Source organism: Pleurodeles waltl, chromosome 2_1 (genome assembly GCF_031143425.1).
Source record: "Pleurodeles waltl isolate 20211129_DDA chromosome 2_1, aPleWal1.hap1.20221129, whole genome shotgun sequence".
NCBI lineage: Eukaryota > Metazoa > Chordata > Amphibia > Caudata > Salamandridae > Pleurodeles > Pleurodeles waltl.
The window spans coordinates 506,578,642-506,605,280 of NC_090438.1; positions in this window are offsets into that span (position 1 = coordinate 506,578,642).

Below are 26,639 nucleotides of genomic sequence, written 5' to 3' on the forward strand. Positions count from 1 at the left end.
AGGATGCATTTCAGGGTCTTTGGTGTCGGAGTGTTGTTGTGGGTGGGCTGTATCGGATCCAAGGTGTTGGTGGTGGTGTAGGGTTGGCGGCAGCGGAGGGAGTTGAAGGGACCATGGATGTCGGCTGGTGATGCAAGCGTGCAGTTGTTGTTGTGTCTTGGGTTGAGTGTGAGAAGAGCTGTTGGGGAGTAGAGGTGGCAGGTGGGAGGTCCAGGGGTTCTGGTGTTGGTCGCGGTCGGGTCACAGACCGTGCAGATGGGCTTGCCTTTGGCATGCCTTTAAGTATGGAGACGGGGGAGGAAAGGACAGCTGGGAGGCGGGAGCAGCGGCACGAAAAAGGGGGCGGGAACAGCAGCGGAGGGGAGGGGGGAGAGAGACAGTTGGGGAAGAGAGAGAGAGAAGAGAGAGAGTGCGAATGAGAGTGAAAGTACAGAAAAAAAAGGAAAACAGACTGAGAAGAGTGCAGAAAGCGTGAAGGCACAAAACAATGGACAGAAGAGCCCGAAAGGGGGAAGACAGAGAAAGAGAGGCCAAGGCCAGGTGGGCAGCCTAGCAAAAGAGCAAAGCTCTCCCAGTAGACACCAGGGATGAGACGCAGGCAGGAGCCTGTGGGTGGTGGAGGGCCTTGAACTTCTGACCGGGGTTAGAGTACAGTCAGACAGGGGCTGTACTTTATGGAGGAGCTGCACAGAGGCAGAGCAGTTCACTGACCAGGTCGACACATTTAAGCCTGTGGCCCCCCATCAGTGACTTTGTTCCAGACAAGGATCCCTAATCTCTTTCTGATTATTTTTACACCCACTTACCATACAGCAAGTATACACACAAAATACCTAATTGTGATTGTTTACATATTCTGGATAAAGTTAGAGACACTTCTGAGTTTTTTAATTGGAGGTCCTGCAGTAACATATAAATAACAAAAATGATAAATCAAAACAGAAACTGATGCAAAATAAACTCATAGGGAACAATGCCTCTGTAAACAAGGTAATATTCAGCCAGATATGAATATTCATGCAGCACATCTAATTAGGCTGATTTGCATTCCTCTGTCACTAGATGAAATAAATAATGTGGAAGAATTCAGGTGAATGTTCAGTGAATCGTTGCACAACTGTGCGCAAAATATGTGGAAGGTGATCACACCTTCACACGGGCAGCTCATCACACAAAATCCATTCATGTACCCTAAGCGAAACTAGGGAACACCTCATGAAGGAGGACGAGTGTAGCCAAGTAGTCACACAATACAAAAGGGAAGATAAAGTGCTAAGAACTAATCACACGCTTGATCAAAGAATGGTGCCAGAGTCCATAGTAAGGAGAGCTCGATGTTTACTCACTTTTTCAAAGGTTACATCCTTCTTTCACACCTACTTGGTCATCAATCTCCTCCTGACGATGTGGGACCTCTGGAGATACCGGTATAAAAGACAGGCCTTAGAGAACACATCGGCATGCGCTCGATCTCATAATTAATATGATGCATGCATGTGCAATCATGTGAAATGTGGGACTTATAAGTCCAGAGTGTGGTTACTTGGTCCACCTCAACAGAGTGGATTGGATGAGAATGCTCCTTTGTCTAACACGATCAATGTGATGGGAGTTCACGTGACACACAGAACTCCTGGGAAGTTGTAATCACAGTATCATTAGTTGGTCAACCTCAATAGAGTGGATCTAAAGAGGGTACTAAATTTTTCGTTTCTGTGTAAAAAACTGCTAAAATATTATACAAACTCTTACAGGGACAAGCTGCTAGAGCTATTTTTGGGCATGTCATGAGCATAATGATTTGACTGATGCCACCCCCCTGTGGACAGAAAAGGATTAATTTACTACATACCTTTTAACTGTTGGTGCTCTCTTATTGTTAAACTCATAGGGGGGCGATGTGCTAGAGCTGTATGCATGTCATCATGAGAATAATGATTTGAGTGATGTCACCCCAATGGACAGGAACAAATTAATTTACTTTAATACATAATTTTCAGCTGTTGGTGTTCTCTTATTTTTGTGAGTGCAAAGTAAAAATTATGATATATTAACCCTGTTGGGTGCATGTACCTTCTTCAACACTTGATGTCACCTTCACTATGTTTCACATCCAGAAAGTGGGTTCTCATTTTTGTGGCACCCTTTTAACATTTGATGTTGCTCCTGTGTTAATTAATTCTGATACAGACTTTCGTGAAGTCATACCCACATATCATAGGCCGGAAAGGCAGTTGATTATGTACACCACATCCTCTGTGTTACAATTGGTGGAATTTTATGATCCACAGGTGGCTGGTAATGATATAGGACTTTGGAACAGGACTGTGTTAACTCAGCTTAATGTTGACCAAAGGGTCCCTGATACTCGTGCCCCTTTTAAAAGAGAATAGAGGAAGGACCTAGGTGGTCATTACAACCCTGGCGGTCGGTGTTAAAGCGGCGGTAAGACCGCCAACAGGCCGGCGGTAAAAATTTTGGAATTATGACCATGGCGGAAACCACCAACAAAGACAGCCACTTTAACACTCCGACCGCCACGGCGGTACAAAAAAACAGCGCGGCGGACACCGCCAACAGACAGGCGGAGGACAAAGTACCGCCCACAGTATCACAACAGGCCAATTCGCCACCTTTTCCGGGGCGGATTCACCGTGGATAAAAACACGGCGGAAACAGGATTCCGAAGGGAAAACGCTCACCTCTACACACCTCACGAGGAACTAGGATACCATGGAGCCGGAACTCCAAATTCTCCCTGTGATAGTCTTCCTGCTCCTCTGCCAGGAGCACAAACGCCGGCGGCGAAGACCACGGTGAGTACTGCACCTAGGACACAGGGGAGGGGGGAGGGAAAAAACAGGGACACACACATGCAACACCCCCACCCCCACCCTCACCCACTACAACACACACACTAATACATATTAATACATGATAGTCACATCCCCCAACCCCCCAGAAGAATGCAAAGACAAAAGGAAATGAGTGGAACCATTGTGATATATTAAAATCAAGTAGGCAAAAATATATATATACACCATTAACAAAATATGCACCAAGCATAGTAGTCCAGGTAGTGCTCCAATTAAGTCCGTGGAACACTGGGCCCACACGGTATGGGCGAGGCCCACACAAGATCCCCGACCATGACGGAGAGAACACTGCAGGGGCATCAGATACCAATAAAACAGGCACCTCAGGGGGAGGGAAAGGGGGGGCACATCAGCCGGTTGAGTGCACAACGCTAAATCCACGAGAGGGCCACATGCCCACTGCCATATCCTGGGGAGTGCAAAGCCACAGTCTCTCAAGTCTCTACAGTGGGTGGGTTACCCACTGTTCAATCCTGGGGAGTGCAAAGCCACAGTCTCTCAAGTCTCACAAGTGGGTGGGTTGCCCACTGTTCAATCCTGGGGAGTGCAAAGCCGCAGTCTCTCAAGTCTCTACAGTGCGTGGGTTGCCCACTGTTCAATCCTGGGGAGTGCAAAGCCGCAGTCTCTCAAGTCTCTACAGTGGGTGGGTTGCCCACTGTTCAATCCTGGGGAGTGCAAAGCCACAGTCTCTCAAGTGGATAAGAGTCTCCACTGGTTCTGGAGGGGGCATGGTGCCCAGAGTGCTTCATCCTGCTAAGGAAAGAGGTAGTGGATGTTTTTCTCCACTGGTTCTGGAGGGGGCATGGTGCCCAGAGTGCTTCATCCTGCTAAGGACAGAGGTAGTGGATGTATCTCGCCACTGGTTCTGGAGGGGGCATGGTGCCCAGAGTGCTTCATTCTGCCCGTGACGGACTCAGTAGCGTCAATGCCCTTGGGGCTCATGGGCCTGCGTTGCTTGAGGCGGCGGTGCCCTGTTCAGCGATGCTTGAGACGGCGGTGCCCTGTTCAGCGGTGCTTGAGACGGCGGTGCCCTGTTCAGCGTTGCTTGAGGCGGCGGTGCCCAGTTCAGCTGTGCTTGAGACGGCGGTGCCCTGTTCAGCGGTGCTTGAGACGGCGATGCCCTGTTCAGCGGTGCTTGAGACGGCGGTGTCCTGTTCAGCGGTGCTTGAGACGGCGGTGCCCTGTTCAGCGGTGCTTGAGACGGCGGTGCCCTGTTCAGCGGTTCTTAGAGCGGCGGGCTCCTTTGCAGTGACTCAGCTGGTGGTGGTCCTCTCTGTACCAGCGGGGCTTGTGCTGACGCTCCTCTCTGTCCCAGTGGGGCTTGTGCTGGCGGTCCTCTCTGTTCCAGCGGGCATGTGTTGGCGGTCCTCTCTAGCCCAGCGGGGCTTGTGCTGGCGGTCCTCTCTGTCCCAGCGGGGCTTGTGCTGGTGGTCCTCTCTGTCCCAGCAGGGCTTGTGCTGGCGGTCCTCTCTATCCCAGCGGGGCTTGTGCTGGCGGTCCTCTCTAGCCCAGCGGGGCTTGTGCTGGTGGTCCTCTCTGTCCCAGCGGGGCTTGTGCTGGCGGTGCTCTCTGTCCCAGCGGGGCTTGTGCTGGCGGTCCTCTCTAGCCCAGCGGGGCTTGTGCTGGCGGTCCTCTCTGTCCCAGCGGGGCTTGTGTTGAGGGTCCTCTCGAGCCCAGCGGGGCTTGTGCTGGCGGTCCTCTCTGTCCCAGTGGGGCTTGTGCTGGCGGTCCTCTCTGTCCCAGCGGGGCTTGTGCTGGTGGTCCTCTCTGTCCCAGCGGGGATGATGGCTGTGGCCTCCTGGGCAGCGGGGATGATGGCGGTCTCCTCCGCCGTGCTGCTCTTCCCAGACTTTCCTGCTTTCTTGTGGCCCTTCCCCACCTTGGAAGGTGTCGCAGCTGACTCCACACTCCCACCGGGACCCCTGGGAGCGGCTTTGGTGGCTGGAGTCTTCCCCCTCTCCCGCCGGGCACTGGCCAACTTCTGATGTTTCACAGGTGGGGGACTGTCTGTGCTGTGGCTCCGTGCCACACTGGCTGCCCTGGTGGCCGGTGCACTCCATATTCCGGTGACTACAGGCACCACTGGTCCTGGAGATGTTGTGGCTCAGGTGCTAGTTTGGGACCTAGGAGACGGACGGGGTGGGGGAGGTGTGGGAAAGAGGTCAAGGTTGGACAGGAAAAGTTTTTTGGAGACACTGGGATGGGTAGCTGGAGGGGGTTTGAGAGTGGAGGAAGAGGTAGTGGTTGTAGGAGGTGTTCGTTTGCTGACTTTGGGTGAAGGTGCATGCACTGGAGGCTGTCGTGAGGTGGATGGCTGTTGGGTGGGTGTGTGCCTGCGTTTGTGTATCTTGGGAGGTGGCGTCACAGACACACTGGGAGAGGACACAGGGGACGTGTGAATGGTAGTAGGGGTGGTGACTGCACATGAACGGGGTGTGCTGGTGATGGCAGTAGTGGCTGTAGATGTAGTGCATGCAGGTGTGACTGTAGACGAGACTGGGAGGGAGGAGGGAGACGAGGAGGAGGGGGACACAGTGGAGGCAGTGGATATTGGTGTGTCTGCATGTGTCTGATGCTTGCGTGAGTGCCTGTGGGATGTGTGGTGCTTATGTTTGCCTGAGCTTCCCTTGTGTGTTGACGTGTGTGCATGCTGGTCTAGAGGTGTGCTTGGGATGGGCTGGGGTACAGGGCATTGGGTCTGGGTGGAGTAAGTTGGAGGGGGGAGGCTAGACACAGGGACAATGGCTGCCATCAGTGCTGAGGCGAGAATCTGAAAAGCTCGCTGAAGGGCTGCCTGACCAGAATGAATGCCCTCCAGGAATGCATTTGTTTGTTGCAACTGCCTCTCTACACCCTGGATGGCATTCAAAATGGTAGACTGCCCAACAGTGAGGGACCTGAGGAGGTCAATGGCCTCCTCACTGAGGGCAGCAGGGGTGACTGGGGCAGGGCCTGAGGTGCCTGGGGTGAGCAGGCACTGGGCAAAGGTTGAGGGGCTGCTGGGAGGGCGGTGCTGGTAGGGGGGGTGGCGGCTGTACCTGTAGATGGGAGGGCCACAGATGTTGCTTCCACCACAAGGGAGCTCCCATCAGAGGACGAGTCCGTGTCGCTGGTCTCAGCTCCTGTCCCCGCCGTGGAGCTCCCCTCGCCCTCCGTCCCACTGGTGGAGTCCGAGTCCGTAGTGTGGCCCTCCATGGCCATGTGGGATGCAGCCCCTTTGTGCTCTGGTGCCACTGCTCCTCCGCCTGATGTTGCTGATGCATACAAGAACAGGGAGACCACAAAAAGGGGGGGGGGCACAGAAGAAAGACATGTTCAGTGCATGCATTACCGCCACCGTTGGCGGACACGACAGACACAGAAGCCCCCTCCACTACCCCGCGCTCTTGGGCTCCACTGTTCAATTCCTTGGAAATGGCCTACTAGGCTATGGACGTCATCTGCACACATGGATGACACAGGGGCATGACTAGGTGTACTTTGCACTCTACAGAGGTGGGGTGGGGTGCCACATGGCCTGCCTTACAGAGGGACCTTGCCTACGGAACTCGCCCTGGCCTAGGGAAACCCACAGCCCACCTCCCTCACCCAGACCCCACCACTGCGCTCAAAATCAGCAGGGTTGAGAGTGTACTAACCCCCTTGTGTCTGCTGTGATGCCCTCAAGCGCCCATCCAACTCCGGGTACGCCACCTCCAGGATCCTGAACATCAGGGGGGTCATGGTGCAACGGGCACCCCTCCCACGTTGGGAGGCCATCCCCAGCTGAGCCTCCGCCGTCTTCTTGCTCTAGCGGCGAATGTCCTCCCATCTTTTCCGGCAGTGGGTGCTCCGTCTGTGGTAGACCCCCAGGGTCCGGCACGCCAAATATATTTTTTCTGGTGGGCGCTGACCTACATGATTTGTACAGGGGGAAGAGAAACTTATTACCAACTGCACCGTCACAGTCATTGGCCCCCATCCCTACCCTTGCCATGTGGCACATGCACTCACCGTTGTTTCATGCACGCCGCACTCTCCCCCCTTTCTTCTTAAATCCACCCCTCTCCACACAGGCATAGCCCATACAGCATGCTCCCAGTGTACTTACCTGTTTGTCTGGAGGACCGTAGAGTAGCGTGTACTGGGGGAGGACCCCATCCACCAGTTTCTCCAACTCCTCCGATGTGAAGGCAGGGGCCCTTTCCCCAGACACTCGAGCCATTGTCTCTTCCAGACCGAGGTCACAGCAGCACTTGCAGTGTAGGTCCTCTCCTGTCGAAGATCAGGTATCGAGTGATTGAACAGATAGAAAATGGCGGTCACGTCTGCGGCGGTGCGTATCATCACCGCCGGCGTACATCGTCATTGGCTCCTGGGACCCATAGGGTCCAATGTTAACCAATGCAGCATTGCGCCGCGGTCTTCGACCGCCTACCGCGACGCTGTACAATGCCAGCTCAGTTATCTCACATCCTATTGTCCCAATTTACAGGTCAGGCAGCCGGCATTTCAGGGGGCCACATGGCTTCATTTTTAACTGCGTCACACATACCTAGGCCTAGACTCAACACACATACAGGCCACTTTTTATATTATGATTGGTGTTCTGTGTAAGTTGTGGGTATGTACCTCTGAGTTGTTTGACTCTGTGCTCGCTGTCGTCCTTCATAGGCACCGTCCGCTAGGACATGTGAGGAGATTGCGGCATCCTCCGGTGTACTGACCGTTGGTGGACCTGTCGACAATGGAGGAAAGACATGTGATCATCACCTACAGGACTGACCGTGCCACAATCCAGGAACTGTGTACCCAGTTGGAGCCAGACCTGATGTCAGCTATCCGCCATCCCACAGGAATCCCCCCTCAAGTGCAGGTGCTGTCAGTGCTCCATTTCCTTGCAAGTGGGTCACTTCAAACAACAGTGGCCATAGCATCAGGGATGTCCCAGCCTATGTTTTCCAACGTGTTGTCCAGAGTGTTGTCTGCCCTGCTGAAACACATGCGGAGCTACATCGTTTTCCCTCGGGTGGAGGGTTTGCCTACAGTGAAAGGTGATCTCTATGCCCTGGGACATATCCCCAACATCATAGGTGCCATTGATGGGACACATGTGGCTTTGCCCCCCCCCCACAGGAGTTAACAGGTGTACAGAAACCGGAAGAGTTATCATTCTATGAATGTACAGATGGTATGTTTGGCCGACCAGTACATCTCCGATGTGAATGCCAAGTTCCCTGTCTCAGTGCATGACGCTTACATCCTGCTGAATAGCAGCATCCCTTATGTGATGGGTCAACTCCAGAGGCACTGTGTGTGGCTGTTAGGTGAGCACCAGGAAGCAAGACAGTGGGAATGGTTGTCTGGGTCTGGGGATATCCCTACAGGTTAGTGTGTGTCTAACAGTTGTCCCTCGCCATTTGCAGGTTACTCTGGTTACCCCAACCTGTCATGGCTACTGAGCCCAGTGAGGAATCCCAGGACAAGGGCAGAGGAACGCTACAATGAGGCCCATGGGCGAACTAGTAGGGTGATCGAGTGGACCTTCGGCCTCCTGAAGGCCAGGTTCAGTTGCCTCCACATGACAGGTGGTTCCCTATTCTACTCACCAAAGAAGGTGTGCCAGATCATCGTGGCCTGCTGTATGCTTCACAACTTGGCTTTGCGACAACAGGTGCCTTTTCTGCAGGAGGATGGTCCAGATGGCGGTGTTGTTGCAGCTGCGGAGCCTGTGGACAGTGAAGACGAGGAAGCAGAGGAAGAAGACATGGACAACAGGGACTCAGTGATCCAGCAATATTTCCAGTGAAACACAGGTACGAATACAAACCTGCCTACTACATGTACTTTAACACTACTACCTCTCAACTGTATGTCGTTTTCACCCAGTGTATGGTCACTGAGCTGTCACTTTCCCTTATGATTTCACAGATGTGGGTCCCAATGTGTGACATCTGCTTTGATTCCTCATGGACTACAGCTGTGTGACATAGGTATGTTGACACTACAAATGAAAGAGCTTTTTGCCACAGTATTTGCTAATACAGTATTCACAAATCACAGACTGACTCCAGATTGTTGTGTTTATTTTAGTGCTCAATATGGGAGCAAAATGGTGAGGGGTGATGGCGGAGGAATGTCCATGGCAGAGTCCAGTCTATAAGTCTCACAGGTGCATTGCCCTAATGGGCATAGAAAGTGGAGCTGGGGCAGTTTGAGGATGGACAGGGTGACAAAGTGGGACAGTAGGATGACATTCATGCTGGTCTCATTTCTTGGCGGGGGTCTTGGCATCATTCTCTGTCTTTGTCCTGGATCTCAGGGACCGTTTGCGAGGTGGTTCTCCCTCTGCAGGGGGTGGGGTGCTGGTGTGGTGGTCCTGTGGCAGTGCCTCCAGTGCACTAGCGCCGGCGGAGGTGGTGTGCAGTTCATCGTCCAGGCTAGTGTCAGGGGCCCCTTGTAGTGCCACAATGTCCCTCCTGGTGTTAAGTACTTCCTTCAGCACCCCTACGATGGTGCCCAGGGTGGAATTGATGGCTCTGAGTTCCTCCCTGAAGCCCAAATACTGTTCCTCCTGCAGGTACTGGGTCTCCTGAAACTTGGCCAGTACCGTTGCCATCGTCTCCTGGGAGTGGTGGTAGGCTCCCATGACGTTGGAGGGGCCTCGTGGAGAGTGGGTTCCCTGGGCCTGTCTGCCCCCTGTCGCACAGCAGCCCTCCCAGTTCCCCTGTGTTCCTGGGCCTGCGTCCCCTGGACCGTGTGCCCACTGCCACTACCCCCAGGTCCCTGTTGTTGTTGGGGTGGTGGGTTAGCCTGGGTTCCCTGTAGTGGTGGACACACTGCTGATTGACGTGTCCTGGGGACAGAGGTATGGGCCCCCTGGGTGGGTGCTGTGCTGGTATTTCCAGAGGGGGGAAGGTCTGTGGTGGCCTGTGACTGTGTGAGGGGAACCGACTGTCCCGAGGTCCCCGATGGGCCGGGCTGGTCATCTAGATCCAGTTGGACAGAGGTGCAGTAATCACTGTGGGCCTCTTCTGTTGGGGGTGTGGACATGTGTGGACCCTCCTGTCCAGTGACGTTGGGTAGGGGTCCTGCAGGGGTATAAAAGGATGTTTATTACATCTGTGTGTGCCATGGTGTGCAATGGGTGGGTGACCGTGTACCCCAGTGCTTGCATTCCTGTGTGGGACCTTGTGTGATGATGGTTTAGGGGGGTGTATGGGTATGTGCAGTGGGCATGCTTTAGTGATGGGTGGCCATGCTTTGTTGTTGCATGCAGGGCTTGGGTTTGGGATGTGTGGTTTGTGATGTTGGGACATTTGTGAGGAGTTAGAGTGATGGGGGTGAGGGTGAGGGTGGGGTTATGTGCTGGCATGCAGGTAGGGTGGGGGATGTAATAGTTAAGATTTGACTTACCAGAGTCCATTCCTCCAGCTACTCCTGCAAGGCCCTCAGGATGCAGAATCGCCAAGACCTGCTCCTCCCATGTTGTTAGTTGTGGGGGAGGAGGTGTGGGTCCGCCGCCAGTCCACTGAACCGCAAGGTTGTCTTGAGACCACAGAACGCACCTTCCCCCGTAGGTCGTTCCACCTCTTCCTGATGTCCTCCCGATTTCTTGGGTGCTGTCCCACTGCGTTGACCCTGTCTACTATTCTTCGCCATAGCTCCATCTTCCTTGCAATGGAGGTGTGCTGCACCTCTGCTCTGAATAGCTGTGGATCTATCCGGACGATTTCCTCCACCATGACCCTGAGCTCCTCCTCCGAGAACCTGGGGTGTCTTTGCTGTGCCATGGGGTGGTGTAGGTGATGTGTGGGGTGGTGTGTGGGGTGATAAGTGTACTGATATGTAGTGGTGTGTAGTGTGAGGTGCGTAGAAGTTATGTGGGTGATGGTGTTGTGTGTCTGTGGATGTTAGTATTGTTGATGGTGGTGTCTCTCTCTGGCCTTCTCTCAGTAATTGTGGTCGTAGGGGTTTGTGGGTGATGTGGGTGTGTGTTTTATATTGTATTGGGTGTGTGGGAGTGGTGTGTGTATGTGTATCAGGTGTGTGTATTTCGATTTGTCCAATGTGGCTGTGTTTTGTATATGTGTGTGTATTTTGGGCGCAGCTCTGTGTACCGCCAATGGAATACCGCGGTTGAAAGACCGCTGCGTGGATTCGTGGGTTGTGATAGTGTGGCGTATTTCTGTTGGCGTGACGGTGGAGGTTTTGTTTTCGCCAGTTTATCACTGACCTTTGGTGTGGCGGACTTGTGTGGGTGTCTGAATTTTGGCGGGTTCCGTGCTGTGGGTCATAATAGCTATGGTGGAATTCCGCGGCTGCGGCGGTGTGTTGGCGGTCTTCTGCACGGCGGTAAGCGGCTTTTACCGCCAATGTTGTAATGACCGCCCTAGTCATAACTTGTGATGCATAGAATTCTCCAGTTAAGATAATCTTTTTGACCTTGTTGTAGATAGTAGAAGAGGTAGTTACACATGTGTGTCTGTCTGTTGTAGGTATTGGAATGGTTTCCAGTAGAACATCCTAGTTTTTATTAGTTCCAGATCATGGGAATTTTCAGACAAGCTAAAGCTGCATCACAGCTGGTCTGGCATTATGGTAGCTCCTGCTACGTTCTTCTCTGAAGCAGCAAATCCTATTTAGTGGCTACTTGCAGAAGGGGTATCTGGCCTTGTGGAACACTAGTGGGCTGCAACCTAGAAATTTTCAACTCTCATGAAAGAGATTAAATCCAAACTTGGAATACTTCACTGCTACTTCATCCAGCGGCTCCCCAAAAAGACACTTTCTCCTCGGATACCTTTGACTGATATCTCACACTTTTTTTTCTAAACAAAATTCTTTTAAAGTTCCAAGGTAAGCAGAGACTGGACCCAATCCACTGTCTCCATATCTGAACGGTGCTCAATCGTGGTTGGTCATAAGTTTTGACTTTGCCTTAGTCTTGCGTGACTAGATGCCCATGGTTGGAGCTTTATTCTTTTAGGTGCTATTTTTCTTTTTTTAAACTTTAAAAATTCATAACACCTGTTCTACTGTTTGGATTTTGTCATATTTGTGTCATATAATTTATTAATTATTGCTCTATTTTCCTCAATTGGTGTGGGATTTTTCTTGTATCATGTTTTCACTTTATTACTGCTTAAGTGCTACATAAATACTTGACGCAATACCTCTAAGTTAAGCCTAACTGCTTTTGTGCCAAGCTTTCAGAGGGTGAAGCACAGGTTTTAGTGATTTTTTTGTAGGTCATCCTGATAGGATAGTGACTGTTGCTTGAGAAAGGCTCACACACTCCTTAACCAACAACCAAACTTCTCACTGTAGGAGGGTGGCCTGGTTTGTAGTGGGTACCTATGGGACCTACACCTTATACCAGGTCCAGTTAGCCCTTATTAGTGAAATGTAGGCAGTGTCTAGAAGCCAGGCTCTCTAGGAGTAGCTGAAGTTGAGCAGCCAAGGCTTATCTAGGAGACATGCGAAGCTCATGCAATACGACTGTAGTCACAAAGTACTCACACACATGAAAGAAAATTCTCACTGTTACAAAAATAAAGGTACTTTATTTTAGTGACAAAAATGCCAAAAATACCATAGAGACTACACTGCCTTAGGAGGTAAGTAATACACAAATTATATACACTAGTATGCAAAAAAGGTGTAAAAACAGTTAGAAATCAGTGCAAATCAATAGTTAGAAATGGGCCTGGGGGAACACAAACCATATACTAAGAAAGTGGAATGCGAATGTCGATTTCCCACCTAGGCAAGAGTAGTGTGTAGAGGGGCACTGAGAGTATTAGAAAACACCAAGGGTAAGTAATAGAACCCACCCCAGAGCCCAGGAAAGCAGGAATAAATGACAGTAACTTTCCTAGAACACACAAGAACACGGGAAAGAAGATAATGCAAGAACCAGAAGAGACTGCAAGTCACCAACAGTGGATTCCTGGACCTGAAGACCTGTGAAAGAAGGGGACCAAGTCCAAGAAGCGCAGAAGAGTCCAGGAAGAACAGGAGCCCCTGCTAACCCAGATGAAGGTGCAAAAGAAGAACCACCGGTGAAGAACAACAGTCAGTACTGCACCTAAGAAGACGGTTGCGGGTTCCTAGTTGGTGCAGATGATGTCCCACACCGGATGGAAGATTGCAGTCTGGTTTGCGTCGCTGGATTCTGCCAACAAGCCTTGGCTTACAAAAAGCTTGCAGTTAGCAGACAATGGTGCTGCCCAGGACCAGGAGGGACCAGGTGGACTCTAACCAGGAGGGGTAGTCAGAGGGGGCTCTCAGCAACTCAGACAGCCTACAGATGTCCAGGCAGCATGCACAGGAATCCCACAGCACGGGGACAAAGGAGGTGCAAAAGGGGGCCCATGCAGCACAACAACAAAGGATCCCACGCTGCCGGAGACCACTTAGGAAGCTGTGCATCACAGGATTGAGTGCTGGGGGCAGGAGCTGCACGGTGCATGAAGAACTTTGTGGAAGGATGCCAACAAGACTTGGCAACTGCAAAACATGTGATGCATGGGGGTACTGTCTGGCGTGGGGAGGCAAGCTCTTACCTCCACCAAAGTTGGACAGTAGGACATCAAGACCGTCAGGACCACTTCGGTCTACCACTCGTGTTGCAGGATCCACGCAACTCATCAGGAGAGGGGACCCATGCAGCCGGTCATCGTTGAAGAGAGGGGCCTGCTGAAGCAGGGGAGTGACTCCTTCACACCAAGGGAGATCCCTTTGTTCTTCTGGTGCAGGCTGAAGACAGGCTGTCCTCTGAGGATGCACAACTGGGAAACAGTTGCAGTTGCTGGCAGGAGCTGAAGATACAATGTTGCAGAAGTCATCTTTGCTTATTTGGTAAGATGGTGAAGTAAATGATGCAGAGGATTCCTGCTGGAGTCCTGCAATCCAAATCTGAAGAATAACACAAGATAGAGACCCTAAATAGCCCTGAAAGGGGAATTGGTCAGCTAACCTGGTAAGCACCTATCAGAGGAGGGCTCTGATGTCACCTGCTGGCACTGGCCACTCAAATGCTCCCAGATTTCCCTGCCAACTTGTAATCCAAGATGGCAAAACCCAGCGACCCTCTGGAGAAGCTCTGAGCACCACCCCTGGGGCAGTGATGGACAGGGGAGTGGTCACTCCCCTTTCCTGTGTCCAGTTTTGTGCCAGAGCACGGACTGAAGGTCCCTGAACCGGTGTAGACTGGATTATCAAGTGGGGCACCAAGGGGGTCATTACAACATTGGCGGTAAAAGCCGCTTACCGCCGTGCAGAAGACCGCCAATACACCACCGCAGCCGCAGAATTCCGCCACAGCTATTATGACCCACATCTCAGAATCCGCCGAAATTCAGTCACCCATACAAGTCCGCCACACCAAAGGTCAGTGTTAAACGGGCGAAAACAAAACCTCCACCTCCACGCCAACAGAAACACGCCCATGCTATTAAGACTCACTAATCCACGCGTCGGTCTTTCAACTGCGGTATTCCATTGGCGGTACACACCGCCGCGCTCAAAATACACACACATCTCCAAAACACCGCCACATTGGACAATTCCAAATACACACACCTGATACACATACAAACACCACTCCCACACACCCAACACAATATAAAACACACACCCACATCACCCACAAACCCCACGACAAAAAATTAATCACGAAGGCGACAGAGAGATAGCACAGAATAGACAATCCCACCACACAGAGGCACACAACACCATCACCCACACAACATCCACGCACAAAACACCACACACCACTAGACATCACCACACACATCAACACTCACACCGCCCCACACATCACACACACCACCCCATATCACGCCAAAGACACCCCCGCTTTTCCGAGGAGGAGCTCCGGGTCATGGTGGAGGAAATCCTATGGGTAGAGCCACAGCTATTTGGCTCACAGGTGCAGCACACATCCATAGCCAGGAAGATGGAGCTATGGCGCAGAATAGTCGATAGTGAGCCGAGCATTCGGCTCGCGCCACACAGCGCGTCCTCAGGACGCGCACGCCCCGAGCCTTCTGTGCACCTCGCGAGGCCCCAGATTTTGCTTGGGGCCTCGCTCTGCTTTTTCTTGCGTCCCTGGTACCCCCTGACCCCTCCTTACCTGTTCTTTTTTCTTCTTCTCTTCTTTTCTTCTTTGAGGCATTTTATTGTACTTTCTTTATGTCTTTTCCCCCTTCCCATGTTACCTTTTTCTTCCCAGCATTCCTTGTTCCCTATTCTCTATGGTTCCTACTCTATTCTGTCCTATGCACTTTTCCCTATCTAAGATGGTGTCCTTTTACTTTCTGTTGGTCATTTCCTGTTTCTTGGTATTTAGGGGCTCTGTTTTCTTCCTTTCCTTGCGCTGCAACACTATCTGCTCTGATTGTGTCTTCACTCCTGATTCTTTGCCTTCGGTTCTGAATCTTGTCCAATTTCGTGTTACCTGCATTTTTGTTTCTTTTTGATTCCTGGTTTTTGTTCTTGTTTCAGGAATCTACTGTTTGGAGGTTTTTCCCCTTTTTAGTGGTTTTTTCCCTCTGGCGCTATTTCTAAAGGGCACGGTCTGTTCTTGGCGTTTCCATTGCCTACAGCACCGTGGCTACTAGAAAGAGTCGCCCCTTTCTGGGCCAGAGCTGAACCTTCAAGACCCACGCCACTCGATCTGCGGATTCCAGGTGTAAGCAGCACGTGAGTCGTGACAGATTGCAGCACCAAACCATACCGACGTCTTCTGCCACCATGGACGATACAGTGGCGGCTGCTGCAGATCCTGATCAATCTCTTCTGAATACTATTCAGCAACAAGCTCAGGAATTGCAACAACTACGCAATGAGAATGCTGTGTTACGACAGGCTTTGGCCTTCCGCAGTGGCGATGTTCCGACTATCTCCGCCTCTACTCCTCGTTTCTCTGGTGAACCAACTAAACTGCGTGAATTCCTTGATGCATTAACGGTGTACTTCGCCTTCCGACCTACCCAATTCTCCCATGACAGGACAAAGGTGGGATATCTTATCAGTGCATTATCCGGTCCTGCCCTGGCCTGGGCAACCCCGATGGTGTCATCCAACGATCCGGTATTGTCGGACTATTCTGCTTTCGTGACTCGCTTCAAACAAATGTTTAGTCGTCCAGGATTGGAGGCCTCTGCGGAAGAAGCCTTATGTGATATCCAGCAAGGCTCCCAAGATGTCCTTCAATATATTACACGTTTTCGTCAGCTAGCGGCAGAGACCACCTGGGTGGAGCGTACCCTGGTGACTTTGTTTCGCAGAGGACTTAAAGAAGAAATAAAAGATGAATTAGTACATTCCACCAGAGTTGAAGATCTTCGTGGCCTGATGGATCAAGCACTTTCCATCGAGTATCGTCTTCAAGAGCGACGAATGGAGCAGAGAAGGAGTAGAGGGTCTTCCCAGCCAAGCACTTCACGGGTGTATCTGCCTCGTTCTGAGGAATCTCGTCCTCCTGCTAGAGACATAGAGGGGGAACCCATGCAAGTGGATACTACTCGAGGGCCGCTCTCCGCTAGTGAGCGGGAAGACAGACGTAAGAAAGGATTGTGCCTATACTGTGGGTCTGCTGGTCACATGCTTCGTACCTGAAAAAGAACAGGTGTCAGAGCACTCATGATATTCCTAATTAGGAGTTATTGATGTATCCAGTCTTCTTAGTCAATCAATCACCGACTCATGTTCATCTCAGAGTCCAGATTTTATTCTCAATGTATGGAACTCTCCATAAGTATAGTACAGTACAGCCAACACGTGTTTCATCCCATGAGAAGTTAATCTCTTAAGGACTTCATCAGGGCTGCAAATAGACAAAATAATATCGTCTACATATGTGGTAACGAGCGTTGGTCAAAACAGAAACCATATCAGCACCCAAAGTGACAATAGTGCATTGTAACAGAGCAAGATATGATGTGACTTTTGTGATATTCGTAAAAAATTATTAATGGTTAAGATAAAACAGTATAGACCGACAATTTTTATATTCCCATTCAAAAGAGGGTGAAATGTATGAATCAGTCATCTGTTATTAAAGCTTTAGTTAACTATTGATTATACATGTCATGTACCATATAGGTTTATATAATAAGAATGTGCACGTCACCCAAAGAAGACAAAATGGAGTGAGACGCCCTGTGAGCAAGGCAGAAAAAAGGGGATCCAGGTTTTATGTAGAGATTATAAAACAAAACCCAGAATATATAGAAAACTAAACTAGAGATTATACAAGCAGAAGTAAATAAAATAAATAAATTAAGGAAAACCTAAACTAATCTGTCATTATCCCATTAAGGCATCTCATCTGTGCCATACCTTAATTAGAATTAGTCAGTTTAGTAGCGAAATATCCAACAAGGCCATTGAGCAACCTGTCGAGATCCCAAAAGGAAAAAGGGGGGGAGAACAATCAGTCTTATATAAGGTCCATATCAGGTATAGAGTATAAAATCCAAGCAATTAAGTAAGACAGTTCACAAATATACATACACCGACCTTAAGTTCTATGTTGCATCCAAAATAAAGTTGCACCGAGGTAAATTCCAAATCAATCTACAAAAAAGAATTATAGACATGAATCTATCATGCTAAGGTAAGCGTCACCGCGTGGATTCTATGTCAAAAAAGAAAAGAAGAAAAAAACCACAAAAAACAAGAAAGAAACCCCGATGTCGAACCTCGAACAAACGGAGCCAATCCAGATGTTACAAACCAATACACCCCTCACCTTCTGTGATAGATTATCAACTTATATATGGGGAACCGAAACGGAGTCAAAATGCATCCCGCTACGTCCCAGTCACAATGAGCCGCATCTCGTCTAAACGCCCGAGAAAGCCGTCCCTTTTTAAAAAGAACTGTATCCGCGGAAATGATTAGAGTGGAAGACGGACTTTAACTAAAAACCATGGGCGCCATATTGTAATGCCTAGAACTATCCGTAGAACGTTGATTATATCATATCGAGTACTTAATGTTCTAAAATTTCACCCGTTATCAATCGATATGCCACATGAGAGAAGCAAAACGGTCTATACTGTAAAGTGTAGTGTCCAAATAACGAAATGTCGATTCTTAACAATATGAGTAGCAAGCATACTGCTAAACAGGTAGATATAAAAGAAATACTGGGCAATGGTTTCTTTAACTTTGTTGACTCTTCAAAATAGGGGGAAAGAAAAAACGGGGGGCCTCGAAACCCAATCATAATAAATATCCCTCATCTTAATAAGGATAATAATAACTATCTATAGTCATAAAATTAGAATAAGCCAAAATATACAATCAGAAATGGGATGGGAAATAGCAAATGATCGCACTATAACCAAAAAGGAGGATAAAAGTGAAGTACATATTCAAAACATATATACCTAATGATAAGATCTGTAGTAACAACACTTTATCTATGAGAAATCATGATGTAAATATGTCGGAGATGGGATAGAAAGAAACATGTGGTCATTAATACAAAAAAGAGAAGGGGATGAAAATAAAATGACATTTACATCACATATAACATGATATGTCTGTTGCAGGGACAGCTCATAAACAGTGACGTAAGGACGTCTTTAAAAGAGAGATAACATAGTAGCCTCATCAGTTGCAATGAGTCAATAATGAAATGAAAATCACATTGAATGCATTTGGACATGCGTAAAGAGCTGAAATTGATAATAGTACCAAGTCTATTATATTGAAACAATGTATACTTCGAATCAACTATACGTACAAAATATACAGCAATAACATTGTATAACACCCCGTACGCTGCCTCAATAACAATCATTGACATGGATACATATCTAATGAACTGACATACGGATACAATCATTATGGAAATCCATAAGTATCACATGAACCTACACTGTATTCCAGCCATGATTGAAGATAAGATGTTAGTCACCTAAGTAGTACTCCATCTCAAAATTGGTGTTCAGGCCATCCTCCACAGCTCTGAGTTTTAAAATCCAATAGCATTCCCTTCTTCTAAGGGCTAACTCCCTGTTACCACCCCGAGGGTCTCTTTCAATGAGATCAAACCCAAAAAATTCAAAACCACATGAGTTGTTACGTTCAGGGCATAGCCGCATGTGATTTACAATGGGATATCTCCCATCATCCTGTCTGAGGGCTCTGAAATGTTCACTTACTCTAGTTTTTAGTGATCTAATGGTGCTGCCTATATAATACAGGCCACACTTGCATACGATCATATAAATGACAAAATTACTGTCACATGTGATATTGTAGTTAATATTAAATGAAATTCCAGTGGAGCTCATGAAGGAGGAGATGCCAGATTTTGCCCATCTACACATGCCACAGTGTCCACACTTGAAAAAACCCTTATTACGTTTACTAAGCCAATTATTGTGTCTCAGTTTAGTGCGGAAACTGGGGCATAGGATGTTCTTAAGAGTTCTGCCCCTCCTAAAAGTAAAAACCGGGGTCCTAGGAATCATTTTCTTAAAGTTAGGGTCGGCTGTAAGAATATTCCAATGTCTGTTCATACATTTCTTAAGAAGCATAGCTGGTTTCGTATAGTTAACTATACAACAAATGGTGTCATCTCTAGGTCTAGATTTCTGACATAATGTATCCGATCTCTTCAGACGCATTGCCAGAGTACGGGCGTTATTAATCACGTCTGAAGAATATTCCCGTGACTCAAATCTATTGCTCATATCTTTAATGCATAGTTTAAAATCTTCCTCAAGGCTGCAGTTTCGTCTTGCCCTCACCATCTCACCATAAGGTATTGAATTGATCTGGTGGGTCGGATGTGCGCTCTTAGCATGTAAGATAGAGTTACAGGAAGTACTTTTTCTGTAGAGACGACTCTCTATTCTGTTGTCACGGATGAATAGTTCAACATCTAGGAATGCAATTTTAGTCACACTTTGTTCGAAAGTAAATTGTATGTTACAATCATTATTGTTCCGATATTTGATGAAAGCATTCAGTTTTTGTAGGTTACCTGTCCAAATCATCAGGCAATCATCAATATATCTACCCCAATAGAGTATGTCAGTCATCCAATCACTACCTTCTTTACTCCAGATCTTATTTTGTTCAAAAAGACCCATGAATAGATTCGCATAGGCTGGAGAAAATTTCGACCCCATGGCGACACCTTGTCTCTGGCGAAACCAGTCATTATTAAATAGGAAAACATTGTTGTTCAAAATCAAATCAACCATATTGATTAGCATATTGGTGTGGTCATAAAGTATTGCAGGTCGCCTGTACAGGAAATAACGCAAGGCCTCCATTCCTTGTTCGTGATTAATACTGGTATAAAGAGAGGTGACATCCAATGTGACTAAGATCATACCTGGTTCCCACGTCATGTTGGATAATATACTAAGAATGTGTTTGGTATCCTTGATATATGATGGCAAATTAATTACATATGGTTGTAGGAAAATATCTACATACTCCGAAAGCCTCTCCGTGGGACCTCCTATGCCTGATGCACTAGGTCTACCAGGCGGGGATGTGGGATTCTTATGTATTTTCGGTAGAGTGTAAATGCAGGGATTCCTGGGTCTATGGACACGAAGGTACAAATATTCCTCTTCCTTCAAAAGAGACTGCTTGAGACACTCTTGTAGGAATTTATTGATTTTATTAGACAGTGAGGGGATGGGATCTGAGATCATCTTCTCATAGCAAACGTTGTCTCCTAATTGTCTGTAAATCTCCTGTTTATAATCTGAAGTGTTCATAATCACAATATTACCCCCTTTGTCCGCCTCCCTTATGGTAATCTCTTCATTACTGGATAACTGTTTTAAATTAATTCTTTCTGTATGACTAAGATTGTGATGCCAGACATCCAGTCGAGTGGTATTTTGACATTCCAATTTGTTGAAGTCCCGCCAGACTACCTTAAAGAAGGTATCTATACAATTATCACCCACAAGGGTTGGAGTCCAGGTCGATTTATTCCTTAGACCACTAGGTAGTGTCTCTGATGGAATATCAAGATCAGATAAGATTTGTGTTAAGGTAGTCGGCTCTTGTTCGTAGTTGGCAATAGACAGTAAGGTGGCCGTGTCCTGAATATCCCTGATGGATAGGGGATGGCCCTCATTAAGAGTATCCATTGAGGTACTGTTTCGTCTATAGTCGGGTTGATTTGAGAAATGTTTTTTCAATTTAAGCCGTCTGATAAATTTGAAAAAGTTGATTTTAGTACCCTGAAAATCCCCCGTATTTCCTGGACAAAAACCCAGACCTTTACTTAAAAGAGTCAAATCGTGAGTTGTAAGTTCGAGATCAGAGAGGTTAATGACATTGATAATGTCACTGACCGAGTTACTTATTTCCCCTTGTTCCAAGAGCGTGTTTTCATTCCTTTCTTTAAGTCGGTGTGCTCCGCCTCTCCTACCCCGTCTGGTTTTCCTGGTTCTACCACACGTCGGTTTGTCTCCCACTGTCCCTGTCTTATTCTCCGGACCTCTGCTAAAAAAGAGGGAGTACCCTGTGGTGCTATTGAGTCAAGTCTGGAAGTATTGGAGCAAGCACTACTCTCGCTGTTACTGGTGGATACACTATTCAGTGAGGATGAGGAGCCCGCCTCACAATTTGGCGGGGTTTCAACCCTTTTAATCAAATGATCATATTTGCGTGAGAATGTGAAAATCCTACCATTTTTGTAATCCAATTCATCCCGTCTAAGTTTATGCGCTTTTCTTTGTGCGACCTCATTTTGATGTTGATTTATAATTTCATTTAGTATGTTGAAATTTTTGGCCGTGGGTTCTTCCAAATTCATATTTCTAATTTCTGTTTCTAATTCTGAAATTTCCGTTTGGAGTCTGGTGACTTTCCTCTCTGCGTTTTCTATTAAGATATTCATAAGTTTAAGTGAACTTGAAATCAGTTCTTGTTCCCAACTGTCCAAGAGATCCGGATCGAGATCATCAAAAGTGGGGAAGATATGTGACCTTAACCCCCTTGGTATCCTGTTGAGTTTAACATATTGTTTAAGGGTGGCCCCATCCCACCATTTCAACACTTCTTGTTTCTTTAATTTTTCCAATTTAAAATTTTTATCCCTAAGCCCCATTTTGTTATGTTGGGTATTGGAGTGTGGTTTAAAAATAGTCCCTGTCTGCTCTAAATTCCCAAAAATGTCTGCTGCTAATTTATCACGGTCCATGACTTCGATGCACAATATAAGTGAACAGTATTCAGTAAATCAGAAGGTCTGGAGCAGCACCCCTATGTATTATATAAACAAAACAAAACAATGCCAACAGGGAAGATATTCATAGGATTTGGGCGCTCACAGTAAGTCCAATCAAGTAATAGTCCAATAAGTTTATGGTATGGTGCTCATGACAAGAGGATCTCCCTTAGTCCTCCCATGTTTCAAGGCAAACACACAGAAAAAGAACAGGTGTCAGAGCACTCATGATATTCCTAATTAGGAGTTATTGATGTATCCAGTCTTCTTAGTCAATCAATCACCGACTCATGTTCATCTCAGAGTCCAGATTTTATTCTCAATGTATGGAACTCTCCATAAGTATAGTACAGTACAGCCAACACGTGTTTCATCCCATGAGAAGTTAATCTCTTAAGGACTTCATCAGGGCTGCAAATAGACAAAATAATATCGTCTACATATGTGGTAACGAGCGTTGGTCAAAACAGAAACCATATCAGCACCCAAAGTGACAATAGTGCATTGTAACAGAGCAAGATATGATGTGACTTTTGTGATATTCGTAAAAAATTATTAATGGTTAAGATAAAACAGTATAGACCGACAATTTTTATATTCCCATTCAAAAGAGGGTGAAATGTATGAATCAGTCATCTGTTATTAAAGCTTTAGTTAACTATTGATTATACATGTCATGTACCATATAGGTTTATATAATAAGAATGTGCACGTCACCCAAAGAAGACAAAATGGAGTGAGACGCCCTGTGAGCAAGGCAGAAAAAAGGGGATCCAGGTTTTATGTAGAGATTATAAAACAAAACCCAGAATATATAGAAAACTAAACTAGAGATTATACAAGCAGAAGTAAATAAAATAAATAAATTAAGGAAAACCTAAACTAATCTGTCATTATCCCATTAAGGCATCTCATCTGTGCCATACCTTAATTAGAATTAGTCAGTTTAGTAGCGAAATATCCAACAAGGCCATTGAGCAACCTGTCGAGATCCCAAAAGGAAAAAGGGGGGGAGAACAATCAGTCTTATATAAGGTCCATATCAGGTATAGAGTATAAAATCCAAGCAATTAAGTAAGACAGTTCACAAATATACATACACCGACCTTAAGTTCTATGTTGCATCCAAAATAAAGTTGCACCGAGGTAAATTCCAAATCAATCTACAAAAAAGAATTATAGACATGAATCTATCATGCTAAGGTAAGCGTCACCGCGTGGATTCTATGTCAAAAAAGAAAAGAAGAAAAAAACCACAAAAAACAAGAAAGAAACCCCGATGTCGAACCTCGAACAAACGGAGCCAATCCAGATGTTACAAACCAATACACCCCTCACCTTCTGTGATAGATTATCAACTTATATATGGGGAACCGAAACGGAGTCAAAATGCATCCCGCTACGTCCCAGTCACAATGAGCCGCATCTCGTCTAAACGCCCGAGAAAGCCGTCCCTTTTTAAAAAGAACTGTATCCGCGGAAATGATTAGAGTGGAAGACGGACTTTAACTAAAAACCATGGGCGCCATATTGTAATGCCTAGAACTATCCGTAGAACGTTGATTATATCATATCGAGTACTTAATGTTCTAAAATTTCACCCGTTATCAATCGATATGCCACATGAGAGAAGCAAAACGGTCTATACTGTAAAGTGTAGTGTCCAAATAACGAAATGTCGATTCTTAACAATATGAGTAGCAAGCATACTGCTAAACAGGTAGATATAAAAGAAATACTGGGCAATGGTTTCTTTAACTTTGTTGACTCTTCAAAATAGGGGGAAAGAAAAAACGGGGGGCCTCGAAACCCAATCATAATAAATATCCCTCATCTTAATAAGGATAATAATAACTATCTATAGTCATAAAATTAGAATAAGCCAAAATATACAATCAGAAATGGGATGGGAAATAGCAAATGATCGCACTATAACCAAAAAGGAGGATAAAAGTGAAGTACATATTCAAAACATATATACCTAATGATAAGATCTGTAGTAACAACACTTTATCTATGAGAAATCATGATGTAAATATGTCGGAGATGGGATAGAAAGAAACATGTGGTCATTAATACAAAAAAGAGAAGGGGATGAAAATAAAATGACATTTACATCACATATAACATGATATGTCTGTTGCAGGGACAGCTCATAAACAGTGACGTAAGGACGTCTTTAAAAGAGAGATAACATAGTAGCCTCATCAGTTGCAATGAGTCAATAATGAAATGAAAATCACATTGAATGCATTTGGACATGCGTAAAGAGCTGAAATTGATAATAGTACCAAGTCTATTATATTGAAACAATGTATACTTCGAATCAACTATACGTACAAAATATACAGCAATAACATTGTATAACACCCCGTACGCTGCCTCAATAACAATCATTGACATGGATACATATCTAATGAACTGACATACGGATACAATCATTATGGAAATCCATAAGTATCACATGAACCTACACTGTATTCCAGCCATGATTGAAGATAAGATGTTAGTCACCTAAGTAGTACTCCATCTCAAAATTGGTGTTCAGGCCATCCTCCACAGCTCTGAGTTTTAAAATCCAATAGCATTCCCTTCTTCTAAGGGCTAACTCCCTGTTACCACCCCGAGGGTCTCTTTCAATGAGATCAAACCCAAAAAATTCAAAACCACATGAGTTGTTACGTTCAGGGCATAGCCGCATGTGATTTACAATGGGATATCTCCCATCATCCTGTCTGAGGGCTCTGAAATGTTCACTTACTCTAGTTTTTAGTGATCTAATGGTGCTGCCTATATAATACAGGCCACACTTGCATACGATCATATAAATGACAAAATTACTGTCACATGTGATATTGTAGTTAATATTAAATGAAATTACAGTGGAGCTCATGAAGGAGGAGATGCCAGATTTTGCCCATCTACACATGCCACAGTGTCCACACTTGAAAAAACCCTTATTACGTTTACTAAGCCAATTATTGTGTCTCAGTTTAGTGCGGAAACTGGGGCATAGGATGTTCTTAAGAGTTCTGCCCCTCCTAAAAGTAAAAACCGGGGTCCTAGGAATCATTTTCTTAAAGTTAGGGTCAGCTGTAAGAATATTCCAATGTCTGTTCATACATTTCTTAAGAAGCATAGCTGGTTTCGTATAGTTAACTATACAACGAATGGTGTCATCTCTAGGTCTAGATTTCTGACATAATGTATCCGATCTCTTCAGACGCATTGCCAGAGTACGGGCGTTATTAATCACGTCTGAAGAATATTCCCGTGCCTCAAATCTATTGCTCATATCTTTAATGCATAGTTTAAAATCTTCCTCAAGGCTGCAGTTTCGTCTTGCCCTCACCATCTCACCATAAGGTATTGAATTGATCTGGTGGGTCGGATGTGCGCTCTTAGCATGTAAGATAGAGTTACAGGAAGTACTTTTTCTGTAGAGACGACTCTCTATTCTGTTGTCACGGATGAATAGTTCAACATCTAGGAATGCAATTTTAGTCACACTTTGTTCGAAAGTAAATTGTATGTTACAATCATTATTGTTCAGATATTTGATGAAAGCATTCAGTTTTTGTAGGTTACCTGTCCAAATCATCAGGCAATCATCAATATATCTACCCCAATAGAGTATGTCAGTCATCCAATCACTACCTTCTTTACTCCGGATCTTATTTTGTTCAAAAAGACCCATGAATAGATTCGCATAGGCTGGAGAAAATTTCGACCCCATGGCGACACCTTGTCTCTGGCGAAACCAGTCATTATTAAATAGGAAAACATTGTTGTTCAAAATCAAATCAACCATATTGATTAGCATATTGGTGTGGTCATAAAGTATTGCAGGTCGCCTGTACAGGAAATAACGCAAGGCCTCCATTCCTTGTTCGTGATTAATACTGGTATAAAGAGAGGTGACATCCAATGTGACTAAGATCATACCTGGTTCCCACGTCATGTCGGATAATATACTAAGAATGTGTTTGGTATCCTTGATATATGATGGCAAATTAATTACATATGGTTGTAGGAAAATATCTACATACTCCGAAAGCCTCTCCGTGGGACCTCCTATGCCTGATACAATAGGTCTACCAGGCGGGGATGTGGGATTCTTATGTATTTTCGGTAGAGTGTAAATGCAGGGATTCCTGGGTCTATGGACACGAAGGTACAAATATTCCTCTTCCTTCAAAAGAGACTGCTTGAGACACTCTTGTAGGAATTTATTGATTTTATTAGACAGTGAGGGGATGGGATCTGAGATCATCTTCTCATAGCAAACGTTGTCTCCTAATTGTCTGTAAATCTCCTGTTTATAATCTGAAGTGTTCATAATCACAATATTACCCCCTTTGTCCGCCTCCCTTATGGTAATCTCTTCATTACTGGATAACTGTTTTAAATTAATTCTTTCTGTATGACTAAGATTGTGATGCCAGACATCCAGTCGAGTGGTATTTTGACATTCCAATTTGTTGAAGTCCCGCCAGACTACCTTAAAGAAGGTATCTATACAAATATCACCCACAAGGGTTGGAGTCCAGGTCGAT